Below are 26,076 nucleotides of genomic sequence, written 5' to 3' on the forward strand. Positions count from 1 at the left end.
ATCAAACCTTCCATTTATTCACCTATCCACCAAGCCATCCAGCTATTCACCTACCCATCCATATATTTAGCCATTCATCAAGCGATTGATGTATTCATCCACTCAACAACCATTCATATATACACCCACTCAACAACCCTTCCATATATACACTCAGTCATCAATCCATCCATCTATACACCCACTCATCAAACCATACATCTATTCAGCCATTCATCAACACATCCATGTATTCACTCCAACAATTCATATATACACCCACACAACAAACCATTCATCTATATACCAATCATCAATTAATCCATCAATCCATCAGTCTATACACCCACTCATGAATCCATCCATATATACACCCCTTCATCAACCCATCCATTTATTCACCCATCTGCCAACCCTCCCATCTATTCACCTACAAACAAAACGAAAAATTCAAAATATTCTGCGTGGGAGAATGCATTGTTTGTTTACAATCAAAAGTAGTTCATTCATTTATGCAACAGTTCATCGTATATGAGTTATAAAATGGGTATAAATTTTAATACATAATGCAGTAAAGACACTAGATGACTTGTCATTAATTTCTTTGCAATTAATTCCCATACATTTAAATAAATATCGTTTACCATATTATTTATGATATTATGAAAAAATATTAAATAAGAAAGTATTCTACTTTTTTGGAATAGTCGTTATCAGTACACAAGTCAAAATGTTCATTTTCATACTTAAATATAAATGTAGAGTTGAATCATTATCTCTTGCATGGCATATAATCAAATCGATGAATCGAGAAAAAGGATCAGTTGTATGTTATTCAATTTTAATAAAGGACGGAGTATTTGGACAATGGAGTAAATAATCTTGTATTTAGACAAGTATTTGGTCTGGTTGTGTCAGGGTATACATGACATATTATTTTCACATATTTTGAAAGACAAATTGGACAGTATCTCTCCGTTTGCTTTACCACATATTCCATTCCCTGTCTAAATGAAGCGTCATAAGAAAACATGAAATAAACTATAAGTTTATATACAATATATTTGGTATCATATGTACTACCTATCTTAATCATAATACTTTTAACAAAATGTGCTTGCTAAATGCATAAAATGCATTTTATATGGCATGTCACTGACAGAAGACGGTTGTATTCATTTTATAGTTTCTCCATGTCATATTTAAATCAAAATCTTTTTCCACTCTTTAAAACTTGTAACATGATAAGACAGAAATGTTTCATTATAAAGTGAATGAACATTGTCAGTTATCTGTATTAAGGCTTTTGTTTTAGTGAATTTAGTTCAGCATACGAACGAAAAATATAAAGTGTAATGGTTTCGAACTACAGAAAATCATAATATTTCAGTCGTGCTCATAGCACAAAACACATGATGGTGGAAATTAGATGGCGTTCGCTTTTTATATTAAAAGCCATGTATGCATAACATTTACATGAAATGTAGCAGGATGATAAAGATATTGCAAACATTGTACATTTGTTTTTGGCTGCATTAACACTTTTTAGAAGATTATAATTTTGCGCATCGGTGCAACGGTTTTACATCTCATAACAAAACATGAGACCAGTATGTTGTTTATACTAACTCGGACATAATCTGAGAAATGCTAATAGCATATCCCACATTCTGCTGTTTCCATTCATAGACTTTCAAATTGCACTATTCTCTCGATCTGTCCATCGATCATTATTATCAAAAATATGTAAGTGTATTTATCGAATTCTTTAATGACTTGTATGTAAAGCACTTGTTTTCTATATTTTATATGTGTATATCTTACAAATATGTGTGTAAATTCGTTATCGACTAGAAATTTAATCTGATCTCCAGGACGAAGTTAAGGTGCACGGCTTGGCATTTGCAAATTGTAATGAATCCTCTGAACTATAAAGGAATACAGTTATTATCGTGTTTCTTTATTAGCTCAATTCCCTCGTCTATTATAGTTGGCAATTCGTTTATCTCGCTTTTTCATATTTTCATTCTTAATACTTATGGTTTCATTTGACATTATCGAAGGTGTCTATTTAACTGTTCTTAATTACATTCCGTTTGCAGTATTTGTCAGGCGTAATGTATTTCATATTCGAATTATCAAAAATGGAACACGATAATACCGACCTGGTAAAGTATATATTATCAGCAGTCGATCTGTAACAATACGTCAAATGACAGAAAACGAAAAAGAAGAGATATGTCTGGGGATTTTGTGGTGCTTTATTGTCATCTTTTTTGTATTATTTTGGTTGCAAGATATCAAACTTAATAGTTAGATGAGGGCAGTGGTGGACAAATGGGAATTAACATTAGCCCGCAGGTTAACATGCTGGAGACGGTATTGAAAGAAGAGTAATATTGTTCATGAAATTGTTCAGAATGCCCTAATGTCTTATGTAGTGTCTAACATACCCAGATATACAATCAAATAAAAAGTGTATGATGTAAACTAATGGATGACATCATACAAGCATACTATCCAACACACCGTAGATAATATACAAAACATAACACACTCTATCTACACCACTTTGCGAATGATCTAAAACCCACACCTAAAACACACTTTACTATCCAAAACATCATGTGTACTGTAGCATCATGTGTACTGTAGCATCATGTGTACTGTGTACTGTAGCATCATGTGTACTGTAGCATCATGTGTACTGTAGCATCATGTATACTGTAGCCTACCATTTGACCAAAAGGTCTGATGTTAAAGAAGGGGAAGAAATTAAAAACAAACCTGCTATCCAACAAACCAATTATACAATCAAGCGCTCACTTTTTAGATACTTCCACTGTTGTGTTCCTATAGAAATCACATTCTTTTTTATGATGATAAGTGCTACAAAGTTAAGTGAACTCGTTCCAATTACGACATCACTCCTTCTTGTGTGCTTAAATTCAATGTTTTTATCAATAACAGCTATTATATATACATTTATATCATCTGGACAATTCCCATAATTGTTTAAACGGCCATTGTTGAAGTGATGGGCATTTGACCCTGTCGATTTCATCAACTATCACCCTCTTTCTAACCTCTCAATCATTTCGAAAGTCCTAGAAAAAGTTGTTCTGCCCCAACTTGTATCTTTTGTTTTCCTAAGCAATGTACTATCTGCATATTACTGTATGCATAGTACTGAAAGTGACTATCTGAGAACACTTGACGACTGTTTTTCTTTGACAAGTAGAAATAATACAGTCATAATCCTCCTTGATTTGTCTGTGGCATTTGACAAATTAGACCATGATGTACTACTTCACCATTTGAAGCATGTATTTGTAATTCAAGATACAGCCTCACTTTGTTTCAAATTCTACTTTGCTAAAAAGACACAGAGTCCATAAATAGAAAACATTCCAGACCAGTTTATTTACGTTTGAAGTTTGTAGACACTTCTGTGTTCCTTAGTATCTTCTTGTTTGGACTATTGTAATTTGCTCTTATAGAAGTAGTCTCAGTATCTTTCAAAAAATCAAAACACGGTTGTTCTTTTCATCCTTAGATGAGAACACCTGGCTCGCTGATGTTTGATCTTCACTGGCTAAAATTTCGATCTACAGTCAAACACAAAATATGTTGATAATACTACATTTCCTTTACAGGTTCCAGTCCCATATACATAACTCACCTCACTCATGTGCACACCCAATTTATATACTATTTCTCCTTCTGACACTCATATTCTCAAAGTTGTCACTTTTTAAAGAAATCATGCAAACAACGTTCTTTTGGTGTACCAGGCTTCAACTACGTGGATTGTCCATTGACCTTATACACAGTGACGCTGTCATCTCTCTCAAAAGTGCTCTTACAATTCGGCTATTTCCAAACAACAATAACAGAATTGAACACTGAATATTAATTACTCTCTAAATTAATAACTACGTTTATGTTTATGTTCTGTAATTTCATTGTATTTGTTGTTGTAATCTTGTCGTATATGTTTGCATGTATTATTTAATATTGTAAAGCGCTTAGATCTGACAAATATTAGGCAATGTATTAAGTCCACATTATTATTATTATTATTATTATTATTATTATTATTATTATTATTATTATTATACACACCCAGTTCTTGAAAGATAAGCAACACCAACTTTATTACTTCTACCCAACACGCTTTGGAAGTGATGAAGATCCCTACGCTGAGTAACCAATCAGAAGGGTAGGACACCTTTACACACATTATACTTAATTGCGTAAGATGTAAAAGATTGATTCAGAGAAATATAAAAGTGAATATCCGTATTATTTTTGTTTTAATAAAGAAAAAAGAGCAAACCACTACTATTGTTTCAAAGATCAGCATTTAAGAAAACCAAGAGGCTTTTCTAACACAATACAAACAAATAAATGTTTAAACTTGGGTCGAACGTGACATAAATAAGTTACGAATCTGTATTGGCATCTATGCACACTTCCTCTCTGAGCTAAAGACCTGAGACAGTAACATTGACCATCTTTCTTGTTTATCGTTATTCGTAGAGGACTCACGAACCAAATGATGTGTAATAAATATTCTAAAGGAAACCCAAATACTGCGTCAGTGAAGAAAATACAGAAAATATTCGTCAACACATCATGAAATCTAATCCTTGTAATCTCACATTATTGAACTAAACATATCCATAATTTCTTCTCATAAAATCAGTGATATTGTCTTCAAATGAAGCATTCCTAGGATCACATTTGTACTATCTTAAAACGTTATGAACGTAGACGGCTACCCAATAGGTTCCTTTTCGATGGATGTTGATGACATAGGCTTGAGCCTGTTAGGTTTGCAATGGAGAAGCAGATCTTTAGCACGAACCACGGGATTGTAAGAGGCAGTATATGGACTATGCGCAAGAAGTTTGTGGAGCTTACAGGTATACATTTCCTTGTTTTTAACACACAGGAAATGATAAGGTATCAATTAAAAACAATATTTTCTTCTAACTTTCTGTCAGGTATGTCGTTTAACCACGAAAAATCATCGAAAATGTTGCAAAAGAGCTGATCTCTACGTTTTGGCTTCCAAATCAGTCAGTGGAAGTAAGAACTGGTATTCATTCTACTTTCTCAAAATATTATTTTCTGAGATATTCCTCCAACTTTTCATTTTCAATCATCATCATTCGTTTGTCTTTCTGTCTCGATTTTAATCGCGAGTACTCTAAAAATGTAAATAAACTAACATTATGGTATCGTTTTTCTTGAGAATACGTTAACAAAAATGAATAAAAGACAAACAAGCTAAAACAAGAGCCAGGACTAAGGACCAGGGAGCACACGATGATACTAGTATCCCAAATAATTTCTTTCACATGACAGATTGTGCACAAAACACTCTTACATAAGTTGATCAGATTATAGTTTATTGAAAGACGTTACGTACATCTTTTGATTCATTGTATATAATGCATGGCGTTTCTTGATTGCAACATATGTAATAAGACGGATGCAGTGATGTCAGGAAACCTGAAGGATGAACAAATTCAAAAGAGAAGGCATACAACGTCAACAACTTAAGTCACCTTAGAAATGTAGCCATGTAATACCCAGATTAAATAATTAATGATTTTATGAACACAATGAAGATTGATATAACATAACATACTTTATCCTTAATTACATTTCTAATACGCATAGATAACACTAACCTATAATGCTTGCAATTCGATTTATCAGAACATGAAACAGCTGAATAACAAATATGTATAAAGCATGTCTGATTCCAAACGTGTGTAGGCTGTTTATCAATTTCGTGCAAATCAGTTGAGGTCAATAAAAGGCAAACTGTTTATTCTTTATGCACAAGATATGTTTCATAGTTCATTTAGGCATATAAACTAATTAATCCAACACATAATCCTTGTGAATAATACTACAAGCAATTAATAATGGATACATTTCTTGATCGCATTCCGGCGAACATTAAGATGAATTCCAATACATGCATTACGACAGTGAGAAACTAAAACTAAAAGAGCGTGTTTGATGAAACATGTTAAGCTCTTATCTGATATTTAAATAATGTTTGTGATATTTCAAATTACGAAGAAACAACGTTTGTACTAGATCTAATCAAACCGGAATCCCGTCTTTTACGTTGTTCGTCTATTCTGTCCAATATATATGCAGACTAACATAAATCCTGATGATAAATATATATATATATATATATATATATATATATATATATATATATATATATATATATATATATATATATATATATATATATATATATATATATATATATATATATATAAGGCGGATACAGTGATGTCAGGAATCCTGAAGGATGAAACAATTGAAAAGAGAAGATATCAAAAGTCAACAACTTAAGTCACTGAAGAAATGTAGCCATGCAATACCCAGATAAAATATATATTAACCATTGAATTAATATTCCTGAAAATGTTAGATTTATATTGTTGGTTGATTCCAAAGATAAGATGTCTATGAAATATGTGTTTGACCAAATTAATATGGAATTTGTGGTAATCCTAGCAGAGATGAGTTAAAAGATAAAAAGAACGAGTTTGAAATATATTGTTGTTCTTGTTGTAGGGTTTGACGCCATTTTTCAGCACACGATAGGCTATACATGGTGCCCAGTATTAATGGTGGAGGAAGAATCCGGGAAATCCCCGGAAAGAACCACCGATTCCGAGACTCGAACCTTGAAATACCTGTTTGATTACAAGGTTGCAGAGTAAACATATGGGAGTGAGTCAATGTATCCACTATCTTTATTTATGATAAAAACATGAAACTATATTCAATGTATTTTTTCTATCTTGTTATGGTATAATCCAATTAGGTCATCTCGTCCTGATTTTTAATCATTGTTGTTGTTGTTGTAGGAGTTAACGCCGTTTTTGCTGCACTTGATAGGCTATACATGGCGTCCAGTATACATGGTGGAGGAAGAACCGGAGGAAACCCCGGAAAGAACCACTGACCCATGAGAAGTTACTGGCAAGCTTTCTCACATACCCACATTGACCGAACCCGAAACTCAAACCCACGCAGGCAAGGTCAGATGGCAGTGATCCGTAAAGGTAAGCGTTTTAGACCACTCGACCACTCGTGGCCCCCTTTAATCATGGAAATTCTTCTTCTAACTTGTATTCGATGATGCTTCGAGAAACGATGATTCTCAGATTTTTTCAAAAATATGCATGATAGAGACAAAACAATCTAAATGTGTACTCTTTTTAGAATAAGTAGGTACAAGTAGTTAAATGCTTTCAGTGGTGCATTTTCTGACAGAGCATTAGTACATTCGGTGAACAAACTTTGAAAGCTTGAACAAAACAATACGATAATAATGTATGTTTTACAAGCAAATAAGGCTACTGTTTTGAAACTATCGATATTAATGCTGAAACTGAAGCATTATCAAGCGAAAGACAGAACAATGCATGAAAGAAAAACAAACTATTAACATATTGCCATAAATGAAGCTATGCTATAATTCATTTCTAAACTAAACACGAACAGAAAGCAAAATATTATAACATGATTACGTCCGAACAATATAATAATGAAATAAAATTACATGGCCCATCAAGATGATGAAGTGAAACCTTAGTACATAGCAAAACTGCCAATACCACTGTCTGCCAAATCAAAATATGACGAGCACAAGCATTAATCAATCAAACAATCAATCAATAAGTTGTTCAGTTAAGCTCCAACATTGTCCAGTCATACAAACGTGCATACATGTACTGAACCTTATTTCAGGAATTTAAACAAAAGTTTTCATCTCAGCATAAAGATATTAAAACATTTTAACGCGAGCAAATCCACATAAGGGCAGCGTACACTGTTGTCTAACAAATAAATAAACCACATAAATGATAAAGGCATGTGACTATATAGAACAGGGATCTCTTACTGCCAGATATAAAGGCACAAACCCTACACATAATTATTAAAAAAAACTAAATCCATTCCAACCATGTCTAATAGCAACACATACTGACGTATGTATAAAAAGATATAACGTCATCTATAACAAGAAAGAACAGCAAATACCGATGCTGCTGAAAGGCATCATGTTGAAATATAGACCATCGCTATTAATTACATAATTTCTACTTCATCAACCCTCACAAAAAGAACTTCCAAGGCACTTGTCACCTATTAGAAGGAAAATGAAACTCAAAAAACTTGAACATTCAATTTGCTTGAGCATCTACAGCATATACAATACATAATAAACGTTATTCTCCATATAAGCCCATCTTCAGTAACACGTTCTTTCGGGGGTTAGTACGTTTGTGGCATTTCTTTACATTCTATAAATGTACCGTATAATCTTACTTCAGAATTATCTGTCTACTGGAAAATAATGTCTTAGTAACAGAGTTTTATATTATAATTTTATAACAACAGCGACGCCATACTTCTACTAATATTACTACTAATGAGATTTACAATAATAGTGATCATATTATTTCATCATTATCTACTAACCGGTTTTAGATAACAGAAAATCAGCACCGCCGTTGATGAATATCAACAAATACGACCTAACAGGATCCATGTCTCCCTGACATTTTTAATATTATTAACACATTCCCAGCTATTTAAACGATTGTAATTTATATTTAAAAATATTTTTAATACAAATTGCACTCGAATGGTGAACTTCTCTTTACTTTATTTAAACAGAACTGCTTCGCTTGAAAATTCAGTATGACATGCGACTTCTATATTTGATATAACCTGTTTAAATGAAAATAACTAGGTATTCAATCAAGCACATAGTTATCTGACGACTCATGCAGATTCATCCGTTCAAAGGAAAATAGCGTCAAATTATGTGCATATTTCTCACTAAAGTTGCTCAGGTAAGCGTCTTTATAGATACATTATTTATCTTTCTCATTAAAATTTCACATTTATCTGTCACAGTAAAAAAAAAAATTATGTCTCATTAACTTATTTGCACTTTATAGGACAGTTGATGTAAAGGAGTCAAATACGTCAACATCATATGTCATTTATATCAGGAACGCAATGAAATTGTATAATATTCATATGACTTATAAGGAGTGGAAGAAACTTGTAAATAACTGCCTTGAACAGTTCTACTTGAACAGTTCTACTATGTCCACATTAAATCAATTTTTATCTTCGGAAACTGTCCTGAATTTTTGGATAAATCTAGCTTGATGATGAAATTCATTGCTCTGACGATACCAAACTGTGTTTGAATATTTATCTTGTGTGTACACTGTACAAAGAGTGGACAGCCTCACTACGAAACTGACATTCAAACATTTAGTTTTGACTGAAGTTAACAAAAGCTAACCTTCATTAAAGCAGGTTCCTTGTCTACGCACTGAGATTATATCTGCAAAACTACAACCGTATTAATCAACAATCTTTAGTGAAGTACAGCAGAAAATCTACTATAGAAAAAAATCAGTTGAATAAAATGGGAATTCAACCATTAACTTCAATACCCCAAAATGCATAAGAAATTTTACCCATTGTAATATAAGTGTTAACGACTCAATGGTCCTAAACTAAGTCACTGAAAAGAATGTAAACAAACGGGTTTGTTAAATAACAAACATATTGTCTATTTCCATTTAATATAAAGTGAAAAATTAAAAAGAATTTGTGAATTGAATCAAAGGTCTACAAAATATCACAAGTCTAAAGTAACATATTTCCAAATAAATTCGTGTGGTGTTCCTGTGAACGTTCTGATGTGTCACTAGCCTTGAATGTGCTAATGTGCCACCAGTCTTTTCATTCATAACTCTGAAATAATTCAAACTGAAACTAACCCTGAATAAATACATTATAATTCCAACATTATGACTTAATCAGCAAAATATGCTTGAGCACTTTCCAGTTCCAGTAAATTATTTAAACAACTAAATTCTCTGAAAGTAAAATCTGAACACAGCAATACGGTCAATTCCTCATAGGATGTTAAAGTAGGAATGAGTAATTTTGAAATAAACAATATTAATATCGATAGCTAAGACACAATAACTGAGCCATGATGGTCAAATTATTTTCTGAAACATTCCTGATATGAAATGATCATGAATTTCCAAGTGGAAATATAATGTATTAAGCTCAGAAGGAAGTTTTTTAAACTCCGTTAATAATGACATAATTATTATAATCATGGATAACTATTAGGCATGTTTAATGCTGCATACAAAGTAAATGTCACTTCTAAGGTAGATATTCTATTCAATTTTTGAAGAAAGGTCAGTAACGAAATATACAAATACATGATATAATGACATCAAAAAAGGGAGAAAAATGAACAATCAATGTAAATTATATATATATATATATATATATATATATATATATATATATATATATATATATATATATATATATATATATATATATATATATATATATATGTGTGTGTGTGTGTGTGTGTGTGTGTCAGCCTGACATAGAATCTTTCAAGGAAAATCATTTTGCAATTATCTTTACGAAATTTACAGAGATTTTTTCTCAACTTATACAAGACAGTGTTTTTTTCTGATTTTATTAATGCCTATCCACTATCCATGTCAATCAGAAAATGGTCATAGTTTTTATTACATGCCTAGATTTTGTTTCTGTGCATTTTGTCTTTTCTAACCTACACTTAAAAAAGCTTTCTTTTATATGCTGATTACTTAAGCTGAAAATAATTTAGGTTGTATAAAATTAATATGATAGCATTATATTTGATCCAATAATTAGATACGCATTATAACATTTACGACAGAAATGTCACTATTCAGGTAGACCATTAACTAGATTATGGACACAGGTCAATTACAAAAGACAAATATACATAACAAATAGTCATGGAAAAAAGCCACAATGTATTATAAATTATATATAAAGCATGACATAAGACTGGCCGACTCTTTGATGGAATTGTTTCATGATATGAAACTTGTATATTTTACAGGAATTTGGTCAACTGATAAAAGGCAGAGTTGTCCTTGCTTGTTCTGCAAACTATCTAAGCATATCAGAAACTGAGTCGTATGATGGTTTTCAGTGCCCGTGTTTTGTTTCTCGGCATTTTGTCTTTTCTAGCCTGAATAAAGAATTTGATTTTAATTCTGATTATTTAAATTGAAGAATAATGAGGTTGCGATAAGATTAATATCATATATTTGACTGTGGTCCTGTCATTAATTCATTTATATGCACCAAATAGCCTTTCGGAGACCATATGCAAAATTTCCTTGCAAGGAATTTGTTTGATATTTCGTGAATTTTGCCCCTCTTATCTACGTGATTGATTGCAACTATATGTCCTGAAATTAGGCATATATTTCCTCAAATCATTGCTCACTTATATGTCCTGCACACTATCCTATTTCATCACTCATTTGTATAAAATGTACATCTGAAAATAATAATATGCAATGTGCTTGGCATTATAGGTCTGGAAGAAACTGAAATGCAGCTCTATTTAGCCTTGTTTGTCGTAGGCCTATGCTTGTGGGAACACTGTAAGTAGCTTTTTCTAATTCATCTTTTTCCCAAGAATACGTTAATTGCATGTAATTCTACAAACGTGGTTATTACCTCCCAGCTAATATTCTCTAAAATGTCTCTCTCTCTCTCTCTCTCTCTCTCTCTCTCTCTATATATATATATATATATATATATATATATATATATATATATATATATATATATATATATATGTGTGTGTGTGTGTGTGTGTGTGTGTGTGTGTGTGTGTATCCAACACTTCTAGCTTGCACTGAGGCGCCACAAACTGCATAGCTACACTCAAGCAATTATATCAGTGTCACATATATAGCAAGAACAAATATTGGAATCATAACTTTGTTTAAAACATTTAATTTTTAAACATTAGGATTCCACAATATTTCTAGTCCGTCCCTCTGTTCAATAATTCACTGCAACCTTCTTTCAGAAGATGGTCAGCTTGTGTTGATTAGATTCGTACAAATTTACACAACATAATACGACTGTGTCTTATCTTAATCTTCTATTGGGCCCAGAATCAGCTATCATTATCCTTGTTTTTATCACAACCACAATAGCCCTTACTGCCATTACTATCACCACCAAGACTACTACTACGTGTTCACTATTGTCACCAACAGTAACCACTAAGCTCTTTGCAAAGATCATTTGCCATTCAGCAATAGATGTTCGTGCCATGATCCATAGGCTGCAAGGGATTTCCACTTAGACATTACAAACAGGTAATTATAATAACGGAATGATAGGAACATTGCGGCTTAATATGTCATCTAGCAACAGATTTTCATGCCATGATCCATAGACTGCAAGGATGTTCACTTAAACATTGCAATCAGGTTACGCTAAGAAACTGAATAGTAGGAAAATTGTAGATTAACAGGTAACCTCTGCAATCGGTTGATGTCAACTAGACGAACTTCAAGGTGACCGAATAATAAATAATTACAGCTAAGAAATTTTCCTGACCAGTACTGATGTCTTCCCTTTAAGCTACTATATATACAGTACTTGTTGGCTTATTCATTTAATACCAATATTGCATGTATGATTTTCTTTTAAAACCAATAAAGCGAAAAGAAGTATGGGAAGAAAACTAATTAGAAATTGTAAGTCGAATAAAACGAGCAGAGCGAAACAATGACTATGTACTAATTTGTTTCAAAATAATTGTGTCCTTTTCAGTCCCCACCTAAAACAATTTTCGGGCAATCAATCCGCGTTATCTACCAGACTGATTTATTTTGGTTTCACAGAAAAGTCAGAGATAGTTCCAATTCGAGACACTTCATTACATTAAAAGTTAATTTATCGGTAGTTCTTTATTTTATTTAAATTAGCAATAGTACTTTCACATGGAATCTTCCCAAGTGCCAAACGTATGATATTATAGTTCACCTGCATATATTTGTATGCCGTGTTGAGCGAAGACATTTTATTGGCGTTTATAAAATCAACGATAATTGCTAATTTGAGAGGAATGCATTTTCTCAGGTTATATACAAACTGTTATCATATAATGTTCCTTAGTAAGGGATTGTTTTGTAGTTATCCTTTCGTTAGTAAATCTCATCATAATCAAGTCATGGTAACCTTTTCTGATTGTGCAGTGACGATTGTGATGCAAACATTATGTGAAATATTTAAATAAATATCGTCCGATACCAAAACATAAAATGTTGCTTTTGGACCTTGATATAGGAGTAATTATGCATTCATAATTATTGGTTTGAAATTCCGAAAATTCTCTGAAATTTTAAATACTAATTGTTTATTAGTGAGCCTAAATTTGAAGAAAGGTCCGTTTGATTTAGACACTGTAAAACTCACAAACAGGATTCAGTATAAGAAAAACAAAACATAGGAGAATAGTGTTTTACTCTAGCGTTTGGTTACAGGTTTTAAACGTCAATAAGATGTTAGAGAGACAGGATGCCTTTTCAAAGGACTTAACTTTGTAGGTAAAACATGCGATGCCTCGAGCAATTTTTGAACAAGTTTGTCTGATATGAAATTCGATAAAATCAAACTAATACGCTTAGATATTTTGCGCCCAAATTATTCTTATTATTTCTTTAGGTTTATGATTCCTCATTTTCCATGCAGCTATATTACTTTATCTGAAATGAACATATCCTTGTTGCAGGTATTGCGATCTGTCCAGATGGAAGTGCAAGTCATTTGCCGTGCAATCCGAATATTCCGTTTGTATGTCCAGAGGGATATAGATGCTTCCGATTAGGAGGAAATGTCGGCCAGTGCTGTTTAGATAGCGCGTTATGTATGTATCCCTCATGTATTTTCTCTTCTCTGTCTGTCTATCTGTTTTCTCGCTTCACATTTGTGTATATGTTTTATTATTTGGAATGGTTCGAGTTTGCGCCACAGTAAGCAATGGAATAATAACACCTACCGGAATTTGTTATTTGCTTGTAACTGATAGTCCTAATCATGCAATGTTATATTTAAGGGTCTGCAACAGCCGTCCTATCTAATGATAAACTGTATTATTAATAATTGCAAATTACAGAAACATCTTACATCGAACTGAACATTGGTCATCTTAAGTTGCCTTTCCCATTTTCCACTCCTCTGGTTGCGTAATACTCTTTCTCTTTAAATATCAGACGTCATCCTGCACGAAATGTACTGTTGAAAATTAATTTTGAAAACACGTATGATTCCAGAATATATAATATGTGTCCATCGGTATTGGTATTTGACACAAAAGAAAGTTAAAAAAAATCACAAATATATACTCATTCATTTCAGCTGACTACACCTGTCCCATTGGAAAGCCCTTAGGTTATGATAATCCCGGAGGTTTGTTTCGATGTGATGGCAAAATACCGAACTCAAAACTGTGTCCTTTCCCTTATCGCTGCAGGGGTGTGGAAAGGACAAGCACGAGGATAGGAATTTGTTGTCACTAATTTACAGTGACAGCACTGCCTTCTCAAAGCGTACGTGTGATGTTCGTGCTAATAGGTTGTGTTTTTAAACTTATATTATAAACATACAGGTAAACCACCGATTTTCCGGCAACGTATGGTCCTGCACCTCTTTTAATCCAGACAATATTACGAGAGGGCACTTGAAATTCCCAACACCGCCAAATTACTGGTCGCTCACTCAGGTCTCACTGGACAGTTTATCTGGTGCGTCTTCAACCAACACTGACCTATTGCAGAAAAATGAGAATAATTTTACACTGAAGATACAAATAAAAACAAACTAATGATTTTTATAGACAGCATACATGTGAGATTTTGACTGCAGCAATCAGGTTAATTCCTGATGCAAGTGGTGGTATTTATACTGAACCAAGTCTACCACCAACCTCTAAATTATACATTCCTTTTTGACAGGACATAGCTATTTTGAATATTTTCCTGTGACAAGGCAGCTAAAGGAAACAGTTTGTGCCTTATGCATGAATAAAACTCGCTAATACTATAATAAAATAAGCATAATTTTCATCACCCATCAACCATCTAGATTTTTAAATCTTTATCTCTGTAGCAGACACACGAATATACGTAATCCAAGTCAGCTGCTCATTTGCAGCCAAGTTACCCATTTGATCTACAATGCTCATTTAACTGTGATAGGCAGTCACCAACAAGCCAACCCATTTCCAAACCTAACTCAAAGTAAATCTAAACCACGTTACAGATTTAGCTTATATGTAAATTTATAAATCCTAGCCTTGTGATAATTAGATTCATGCCTTCTACCTTAAAATGAAAAGTAGGGGGTGTCAAAATACGTAACTATCCAGTCAGACTTCACTTGGATTGTTTACACTGCAGTTGTTGGTGGTGATACTTCTATTTTGTGCGATTCTTGGCTTATTTCACTATCATTTTGCCCTATATATAGGTTCTAAGAAACATGCAAGTGTCAGTAGTGCTGTCAAGCGTAAACACCAGTCAATATCGATACAAGATAAAGAAAAACTGTTGAAACAACTGTTCCGAGGTTTTTCCGTGTGAACGCTATATGACACGTACAATATAAGAAGCAGATGGACAAAATATTGTAATTCTATTCCGAAAGGTGATTCCACGAAGCGAATTAACATTAGAAACACGATGAAAAATAACCGAGTGATGAGGGAATGGTCTCAACAACGTCCAAATGACGGAGTGGACTTGTAAGGAAGGATGTCAATGGACCAGGATCAGCTCTTTCATAAAGAACTTAAAGTAGAACATAAGAATGGCTATAGTGTAAGATGGATTCAATGGTTCAAGAAGCGTCATAGAATTTCCATGCATAACGTGTGTAGAGAGAAACGGTCTGCAGACCACGAAGGAGCTTCCGAGTATGTGGATACATTTCAGAACCTTGTAGTTGATGAGCACCTCATTCCTGAGCAGGTGTATAATGAAGATGAAACTGCATTATATTGACGATGCGTGACCTCGGTTGGTCCAGCAAAACTGTTAATCTGGCAAGGCTTTGCGAACCAAGGGTGCTGGAAAATTAGTGGTTTACCTGTAGTTTGATTTTAAATCTGATATTTGACAATTGTTAATTCAAAGCTGTATCCAAAGATATTTATCCGGTGTAAGAAGTGAAAGTTGACGGGTAGTTTGCTTCTCATATTTGTGCATATCCATGAAAGCATTTTTGGTACAGAAAAATGTCGACATCAAAAACAATTGATCTGCTAATTCTGGGCTACAATTAAAAACTAAAGAAATAAAATCGTGTGAACTTAGGTTAATCACTGAGACAGTTAGGCTAGTCAATAAATATTGAATATGGTATCACGGTATCCGAAAGCTGAAGAAAAGATTATTTCCTTTCGTAGCCTGAACGGTCTTGTAATTTATGAAAAATCATTTCATGCTGTGTAAAGTACATGCATGGTAGTGACATAATAAAGATATTGTCTCGAACATGTAGGAGGGCAGGCACCTCTGAGCATTTCAATATTGTGGTTGTAGTAGCCAAATTAATCCCCCTTACGAAAGGTTCCCCGGGAAAAATATTTGCTAGCTGATCGTTCCACCGAGACAAAATTAATCAGCTAGCCAATGTTTCCCCAGGGGAACCAATTAGCTAGCCAAATTCTTTCCCCATGCACCCCCGGGACAGAATTGGCTATGTGATTTTCTCCACCTCCACTCCTTCCATTTATACATTAGAACAATTAATTAGCAGAACTGAATTTACTAAAACAGATATAAGTTATTTTCAGAATTTTATAAAAATAAATTCATCCCAAAAGTGAATATATTTGTTTTAGAAACCAACCATATCAAAATAAATATTTATGTTACAACCTACCATATTAATAAAAAGTATATTAATGCCTTTTCTTCAATGAAGGGGTTAATATGTTTTTATTGTTATCTTATTAGGAAGAAAACTGATTGTCCCAATTAGTAAGTTTTTAATAGCATCTGCAAAATAATTTAGTATATTATTGAAAGTGTTTATTAAAAAGAAAACAAAACGAAATCTGCAACGAATGTTTCTCAAGTAATCAGTGTTTGCAACAATTAACAAAGGCAAGGAGTTTGTAGGTCAAACTGTGAAATAAAACATTAAAAATGCACAAATCAGCTAGATGCAAAATTGTATTAAAACATCTTTACAACCTTTCAAAAGGGAGCTCTTCTACCAACGAAGGAATGCCAATAAAAAAGGAGATCTTGCTGCAAACTGGCGCCCCGATCTGTAGACCGTAATGTAGATAAAGAAGCTCTTACAAAGGCAGGGTAGGACTGCAAAATGAACGTAGTAGCAATCTGCTACCATCTATAATTGTATCCATTTGTAACTTTATACAAAAACCACCAGCACCAAATATGCCACCAATTCCAAGAAAGCAGTGAAATAACTACTGAAATGACACTGCAAAAGACAACAGTACGCATCAACTCGTACAACACTAAGTACATGAAATAATAGTAATCAACCTAAAATTCTTAAAAGACAAATAATTTACCAATTGAAAAGATTGCCAATAAGATTTCCCAGGAGACCCCAAGGCCACAAGGAAATCAAAAATAGTCACGATATGTTGAATCCGCCTGCAAAACAATACAATGCAGTGACAGTTGCATGAAAAAGCAAATCATCTTTATGAAGCAACAAAATGTTAATTTGCATAAAACATCCTCAGCCCCAAAATAACTGCAAAATGTATTACGTAATTGTATGTTTAGGGCTATAAGCTTTGCAATTTCATGAAGCAAAAAGAACTGCAACATTTGCCGTAACAGTACTTTCAGGCATATGCACTCCTCAATGGTTACAAAAATGCCTAGCAACTACCTCCACAACAATGTAGATAAGTAATATGGAGTCAAATACTGTGTGGGCAGCTGATGATAACATTATGGGTTCAACATCACTGTTATCCACATACATTTATTTATATAGTCAAATTCCAAAAGAGTTAAGCAATACGATTGAATAAAGTACCCAGCACCCAGTCCCTTGGATACATTCACACATTCCTGAGTTTATTTACAAAACCTTGCAGATGCTATTTTTAATGTAGTGTTAAGTAGCTAAGAAGAAACATGAACAAAATTTGTGTCTTATTCCGTGTAAGTGATTTGTGAAAGGTTATAAGTCTAAAATTGCAATCAATATTATATCTATTAATGTAAAGGCTTTTTTGAAATACATGAAGCAGATTTAGAGTCCATTAATGAAAACAAACCAATTGGTTGTAGTGGGAAAAGGGTCTGCATGCTGATTCTGCCACCCCCCTCCAGTTGTTAAGTTACCCATCATATGTATGATATTTTACTTGTAGGGCGTTTCACTAGAGAGCCCATCAACGAAAAGAAAGTATTTGGTTATAAGGGAGAACAAAACTAGCTAGCTTATTATGTTCCCTTCCCCTTTGTTAAATGACTAATTACATGTATGATATTTCTCATGTGGCCATTAAGTCTTTTACCAAAGAGTATATTAATGAAAAGAAGTTAATTACTTGCTTGGGTGAGACGGAAGAAATAACTAGAAGATGAAACGAATTTATTACAGGTAGGAAAGAAACAATTGAAGGGGAAAGAATCAACTAACCAATTCTTTCAACGGGGTAAGAGCCATATAGCTGATTCTTTCCTCTGAGACACTTTCAGCGGGGGTGGGGGGAATTGACTGTTTCAGTGGTTTCTCTATAATTTTGCAAAGAAATACAATTTATATTGATGACATTTCTTTATATGCCTACATAAGCATTTATACAACACTATCGGTGTCAGGATAAACTCTAAATAATGGCCTTGAAATGATCAAGAAGAATCACTGAACTATTTATACGGAGCCATTTTTAAACAAATTTTCGGTCCGTTTTACATATTTCTGTTAAGCAATTTCTGAATACATTATGTTACTTTTATTATGGCATATTTTCATGCAATTGTTTGGTTGACACCCTGCAGTTTCAAATATTATAGTTGTGACTCTTTTGTATTTGCCAAAATTAACATCATGTCTTTAAGAAGGTAAATATCAAATCTACTTTTGTATGTGTGTTCTTAGATATGTTGTTTCGACAAGACGGGTGTTTAATAATAATACGTCAGTCACAGAATGAACTATTTCAAAAATGGCAAAAGAAGGTGATGAATCGTGCACAAACAACGACACGCAATTATTGTGACTCAAACAAAAGTTGTAATTAAATAAATAATGTAATTAAATAAATAAGTAACACCGAGTGTCACTGTAAAATACATTCCCATATTACTTGTCTAGTTAAGAAAAGGTAACTTACTGTCGCGTACGTCAAGTCAGTGAAGGATAAGTAACAATAAATAAATAAATAATATTAAAAAATAAGCTAACCAAACCAATGTTGTTTGTACTAATATAACCTCCTGTCATTACGGAGTGATTTATATTAATTCTAAACGTATCTCCTATGTTCAGGGGCCCCGAGTGGCCGAGTGGTCTAAAGCGCTCTTCATTACGGATCACTGCCATCTCACCTCTATCTGCGGCGGTTCGAGTCTAAGATTCAGCCAATGTGGGCATGTGAGAAAGCTTGCCAGTAGCTTCTCGTGGGTCGGTGGTTCTTTCCGGGGTTTTCCGGGTTCTTCCTCCACCATTAATACTGGCCACCATGTATAGCCTATCGTGCTGAAAAATGGCGTTAAACCCCACAACAACAACAACAACAAAAATCTCCTATGTTCAATGTGACCACTAGGTTTATTTCGCTACATGTACTGGTTCGCAGACACCAAAACCATCTCATATGAAAACTGATTACCGGAATGTATAAATAACATAATCGAAAAACATGCATTTATTAATTAGGCATATATAATGTTCTTTTTATGCAGGTATTGAAAGTTGCTGACTTGAGAGAATGGACCTTTCTTTGTCGTGACAGAGCAGTGTGCTTGTGCTGATGATAATAATTAAACAGGATTAAAGAAATGGAATTTAAACTTTTGTTTGCTTTTTTATTTTCCCCATTAAATTATTTGGTAAAAACAAATGCAAGCGATTATTGACATTTGTCACATAATAAACGTAACTTATATTTAGATCATTGTTCTTCGATGACGATTGTGTGTTATGGTTTAAACGTTTAAATAGCCTAAGACGTACAACAATAAACCTGCTTAAAATTAAGTCATATCATATGCAGTCTCTTAACAACCGTCCACATTTTAGTTTATATCATTAGTGTCCTCTAAGTTAACCAACGTTGCCTAAAGGGTAGACGAGTGAATAAGAGAAAGAGTTTCCGTATAAAAAAGGTTTAGCATCACGATAAATTCGTGCTTCGTTGTAATATAATTTTGTCTTGGAAACTATAGTATTTTCTTCGTGGAATAATTACCTCAAAGAGAAGTCTTCATTGTGGTAAAATGTCCCAAAAGAAACACCTCCTATTTCTTTAAAGTTCAAATGTTAACATTTTCTAGTATTTAAGTTGTTTTTCAACAGTGGTAAGGAAAGGAGCCCAGTGACATGACATTCTAAAAACTGGTCGTAGCTAATTTAAATGAGATTTAAAATCTTCAATTTGTTTATTTGTGGCTCGGATGCGGGAGGTCATGGTTTTTACCCCGGCCGAGTCATACCATGGACTTATTAAATTGGTACTAGCAGCTACCCCGCTTAGCGCTCAGCATTAGTAGGCGATAATGTGACTGGCTGAGACATGATGCTACATGTCTGTGGTATGATCCCCAAAGTGTTACACATCACTATAAACTGCCACGCTGCAAACAAAATAACGATATGACTGGACACGTGTTAGAGCAACGTTAAAATTCAAAATCGCACATAGTTAAATTATGAATTAATAAAATAGTTTCACCTCCTCGTGTTGCTTTCTTTTGTATTTCCTTTCTTCATGGTGGACTTGGATTATATAACCGTTGTAAGATGTCAATGTACAGGTATTTTGGTTGCTGTTAAGGTAGTGCTAATGTGTGTATCATCATTAAAGATTTCATAAACACCCTGAAAAAGTCACATCCTTACTTGCCTCTTTTTTTCTTTTTTAAACATTTATAAAAGATGAATTATACCCCATTTCCCTAGTTGAAGAACGAGGCTCGATAGGTTGGGCCATTGTATACAGGTTTGGAAGATAGAAAAAATATCAACGCTGTAATTTTACTCAGTACTTTAGCAATCCAGCATTGGTAACTTTATAAGAATTTCTGAAACGTATAGCTGTAAGATGTGTACAGTGTACAATGGTAAAGCATAGAACTCTGATACTCGAGGCCTGGCGATCGAGACCCGTTACTGACAACTGGCGACGGTTGCGATATTTGGCGATTTTTCCACATAATATGTGGGTCCACCCCAAGCTCGAACTTCGACAAAATAATACACCCTCCCCACCATATCACCACGTGATGGATCATCTTTTGCACTCTCCCGAGGTTTATTATCGGGGAGTGTGTGTAAAAATATGCTGAACGTAGAGAAGGCTCCCGTATATGTTGTGCCGTCCTTAGAATTAAGATTGTATATACCTATAAAGACAAATTAACGTTCTTTGAATTAAATATATATTTATAAAATGTTGTAAATATATGCTTATATACAATGCTGTAAAATGCTTCCTCAAAAAAGGTCAATGATTACATAATATATTTTATTTGAACTACACACACACACACACACACACACACACACATATATATATATATATATATATATATATATATATATATATATATATATATATATATATATATATATATACAATAAGATGAATTTTGAAAACACTAATGCTATTATTTCTGCAATTAAAAAAAAGGAAAAACATGATTGGTATAAAAATTCAACTTGATCCAGACGAAAAAATTCTGATGTTTGAATCATTACAAAATCGTAAATTTGAAGGTGGATACTCACTATCAGCCGAATATCGATTGGTTAAAACCATTCACCGAATGATGTTACTATCTTTATCTACAGTGAAAGATATAGATGTTGAAAAATTCGTCCCAATTGAGAACATTAGATCAAATTTATCAAACGAATACAAAACAAAAGAAAAATCATCAATACACGCATAAGACGACTGAAAATGTTATCTCAGATCGTGAAAACGAAAACGCTGTCACATATGAAAATGGTTGTAGTAACAACGTCACTAGTGAGAGTGATTAATATATTTTTTATTTGACTTTCCGAGATTTTAGTGAAATTTAGTCAAAATTCATCATTTCTTCACCGAGTTTAGTCGATTTGTCGTTGATAACAATACATCGGTTCCAACAATAACGGCAGACGCTGAATAAAATTTTACATCAACAATAACTACACGTCTGCGATATTTCTTTACTTTTGCTATATACCCATCAACGACATATTTTAATTTTGTTTGCCATTCACGTGCTTGATTGTATCTATGATGTTGCGCTGCAACATCATGTTGAACGTTAATCGGAATACTAATTGTATTTTAATTAGGTGGGAATTTAGCTACTAATTCAAGGCCCAATAATAAATCAAGCCGAGTTTTTTCCCCTCAGGTTCAACAGTAAATGTTACCTCGTCATTTTGATCTAACATCACTAACATAGATCCAGGAGATCCAGGCAGTGGATAACGCGGTAAAATCGTAGTAGATATTATAAATGTTACAACACCAAGTACTAAGACCCTGTAAAAACCAGTAACCTCAGCACAATGTTTAATGGATTTATTGACTGGTGACCATATCGATTGGTAAGACGCTACTGTACAAACTATATTGGTAATCTGCCCCTGGGGGATTTTAATCAGTTCAATTTTCTAATGATATCAGGAATCCCACTTATATCATCTAGTTTTTTCTAATCGCTTCAATTTTTTATATAGCCGATTTAATATTGCCGAGTAAACGGGGTGCCGAAGAAATCATCAGCGATTTTATTAAGTTTTTGAAACTTTCTACGAGTATTTGAAAACATACTTACGTGAACATCATACACAGTTCGTAGCGTGGATACTGTATTATAGCCAACGTCTACATTTCTGTTTGTTGCAGCATCTTCATCAGCTGTTGGATCTCTTAAAACAATATTTTGTTTCCATTTATGCTGAGTTCAACTGTCATTATATCACCGTTTGATTTTAAACGATTAGCAACACTTTTTGTAATTTCACTTTTAATAGTTGCGATTGATATACATGAGTCTCTGATTTTACCGTCTTATTAAATACCGAAATGTTATCCGTAGTAGCACCAAGAACTCTACGAACTATGTCATTCCAATTAATGTTACTAGTCTTTAGAACACCGTATTTATCCTGAAAAATAACGACCTCATCTCGATTAACTCCAGAGAGTTCATAATATCAGCAAGTTCATCTTTAGTAGCGTAATTCGACAAATCATTGTTATCTTTTTTTCTTCTAGCCCTTAATGGTACCACTAAGAGAAGATCTTCCGTAAATATCAACCATTATACTTTAAGATCTGTTTAAAACGATGCGGTCGCTTGTATAATCATGCAAGACTTTATGAGGTGGTAATGTTGGTGAAAATATATCATTGGGTACAGCAATTGCTTTAGGGCCGCATATTGGCGGATCGGTTATTGTTTGTGTTGGTAATGTTGAATACCAGACTGGAATATTTTTATTGTGTTTGTATATTTTAAAAATTCAATTGGTGGTGCCAACCCATACGAATCAAAATAAATAATTCCACGTGGATCGATCGCGTAAGCAACCCAGTGAGTTCCTACACCAAAACTGTTATCAAGATTAATAATTCCTGTTTCAAAATTGTTTGGTTGTTTTGGTAATTGGTCAGGCATAAAACACCTCTAAAATTCTTGATATTTAATTTTAGCAGCATTGAGTAAATTAAAATTTGACGTAGGCAAAATTAGCGAAGTGTTACTGAAAGTCTCAGATCTTTTCCGTATCGATGAGGTGTTCCTGGTAATCTTAGACACCTTCCCTTTTTATATCCTTTTCCTGTTATTTTATCAACCAACCTTTCCGGCAGTACAACTTAAAACACCAAGTGCAGCTGTTTTTGCAATGACTGGGGCTGTAGTGGCTATTAAACCTGATATAGCAGCAAGAAGTGGAAATAGACTACCTGTTTTAATTGAGTCATTAATGGCGCTCGGAGAAAGATGAAGCTGAACTCCGGTTTTTTTTATTCTAAAGCCTTATTAAAATGTTTGAGTTGATTATTGGTTAATGATATTTTGTTTGGACCACCACTAGAAATTTGATATATTTTAGTGATATGTTTATTCCGCATTTACTTGCAAGTTTTGATTGTAATTTTTTCACCTAACCGGAAGTCAGAGCGACATTAGCTTGAGTATACAACACTTTTATAACATCATGAGCGATTTAATTACATGTTTTCTACTGGAGCGTCAATAACTCTCAATCGTCCACCAACGCATTCGAGTAACATTGATTTATCTGAAAGAATAACTGCAACTGCTCTGTAGTTAAAGTAAGTAACAGAAAAGAGCACAAAAAATGTCTCTTTTTAATTCAACAGAAAATCTACTTCCCTAGAATATACTAAATATTAGTAGGAATTTACAACATTCTGATTTAAATCCCATATAGTCACTACAGTTATATCACAGGTTCAAATGTATGACGTTTCAACTGAATTCCACTGATATTCCAAATATGTTCTGTTATTGGAACTTTTTTATGTGCATATAGCCTCAGACGTGGTAATGTGTTAATGGCTCGGATTGTCGCTATGTCCTAAAAGTCTATTGATATATCACAACAATATAATCCAAACATGTATTGTATCAATTAATTATAATTTAAATTAATGTTTCTATCAACGAACATGATTGATGAGCACATTATATTTCCAGCGAATAATAAATTTTAAAAAGTAATTTCATCTGAATGAAAAACTGACTAAACGCAGTACTAAGACTAATTCTACTTCAAGATGTCAAGCCACGAAGGGATGATTTATCAAGTAAGCATTATATTAAAAGCTATGTCACAAATATAGAACTAGGATGAATGTCTAGATTTCATGTCCAGAACATTTAAAATGTATACAAGCCAGTCTATTACTAAAATTATAATAAAGAATATGAACAACATCAGGTACACTATGTTTTCAATTGGGGAATATCAATGTTATAGACTCGGATTAAGATAAATATGTTTACTTTATTGATAATAGTTATAATATTTAATATATACTCAAAGAAATATCACTTATGTAGTATACTGTTTACCAAAACAAATAATTCCTTGGTCCGATACAATGAACTTGATTTTGAATAAGGCTAGGTACAAAATAAAAATGTATATAAACATATAATCATTAAGAAAAGCCAACACACTACAAATGAAATAAAAAGACTGCTTTCTGTTGAGACGTACGTATCTCTTTCAGTTGGAATAAGGAAATGACCATATTCATCGTTGATATGCCTGCTCTGAAGTAAAAACGTGTCTCTGTTAGCACTCAGTCTGCTAGTTTACGGAGCCTCTAGAAGATGACTCTAGCAGAAAGCCTTCCCAAGAATGCCGAGCCTGAACTGTCGTGGAGGTTGTTACAGTCTACGCGGTCTCCGTTATTCTTGTATAGAGTGAAAATGCTGGCGTCGCGTTCATTCCTTCCTGTCAACAAAGGTGAAGGAGATGATAGATCTGTAGCAGGTGTATTTTCTACACTTGAGCACTTCCGCTGAAATTCCTGACCTTAACCAGCACCTTTCTGCTTGCCATGGAATATATGACTTGGCGTATTAGAACAGTATTTGTACCAGGTCGAAATACTTCATGTTAAATCTAGCAGTGCGACAAGCATTGGCTGGAATATGTTTCTTGGATACATACATTGGTTCAACATCAGGATACGCAAAATAACGAGAACATTTTATGACATCATTCCAGTCGCATTTTTAAGGACAGTTCATTAGTTATAAGCTTTCCAGTGTACTAAATGAGACTTTGGCCAAAATATTTTCAGTCTCACCTCTATGATATGACCTTTATTGATCATATTCTCTATCGTAACGTCGAGCTATACTGCGTGTGGCAAGTATATGAGCACGTGCGAAATAAATGCTAATTGCATTGAGC

General features: G+C 33.5%; 1 long non-coding RNA gene across 1 annotated transcript; it reads left to right on the forward strand.

Annotated features, from left to right (window-relative positions):
• The first annotated feature begins 11,455 nt into the window (after positions 1–11,455).
• LOC149793993 (uncharacterized) lies at positions 11,456–19,967 on the forward strand. The gene is made up of 4 exons (XR_016422604.1): positions 11,456–11,534; positions 13,685–13,819; positions 14,311–14,501; positions 19,860–19,967. It is a non-coding gene; the product is annotated as an uncharacterized LOC149793993 (long non-coding RNA).
• Positions 19,968–26,076: the final 6,109 nt, after the last annotated feature.

This window comes from Sinohyriopsis cumingii, chromosome 8 (genome assembly GCF_028554795.1).
Source record: "Sinohyriopsis cumingii isolate HCF-2022 chromosome 8, ASM2855479v2, whole genome shotgun sequence".
NCBI classification, from domain to species: domain Eukaryota; kingdom Metazoa; phylum Mollusca; class Bivalvia; order Unionida; family Unionidae; genus Sinohyriopsis; species Sinohyriopsis cumingii.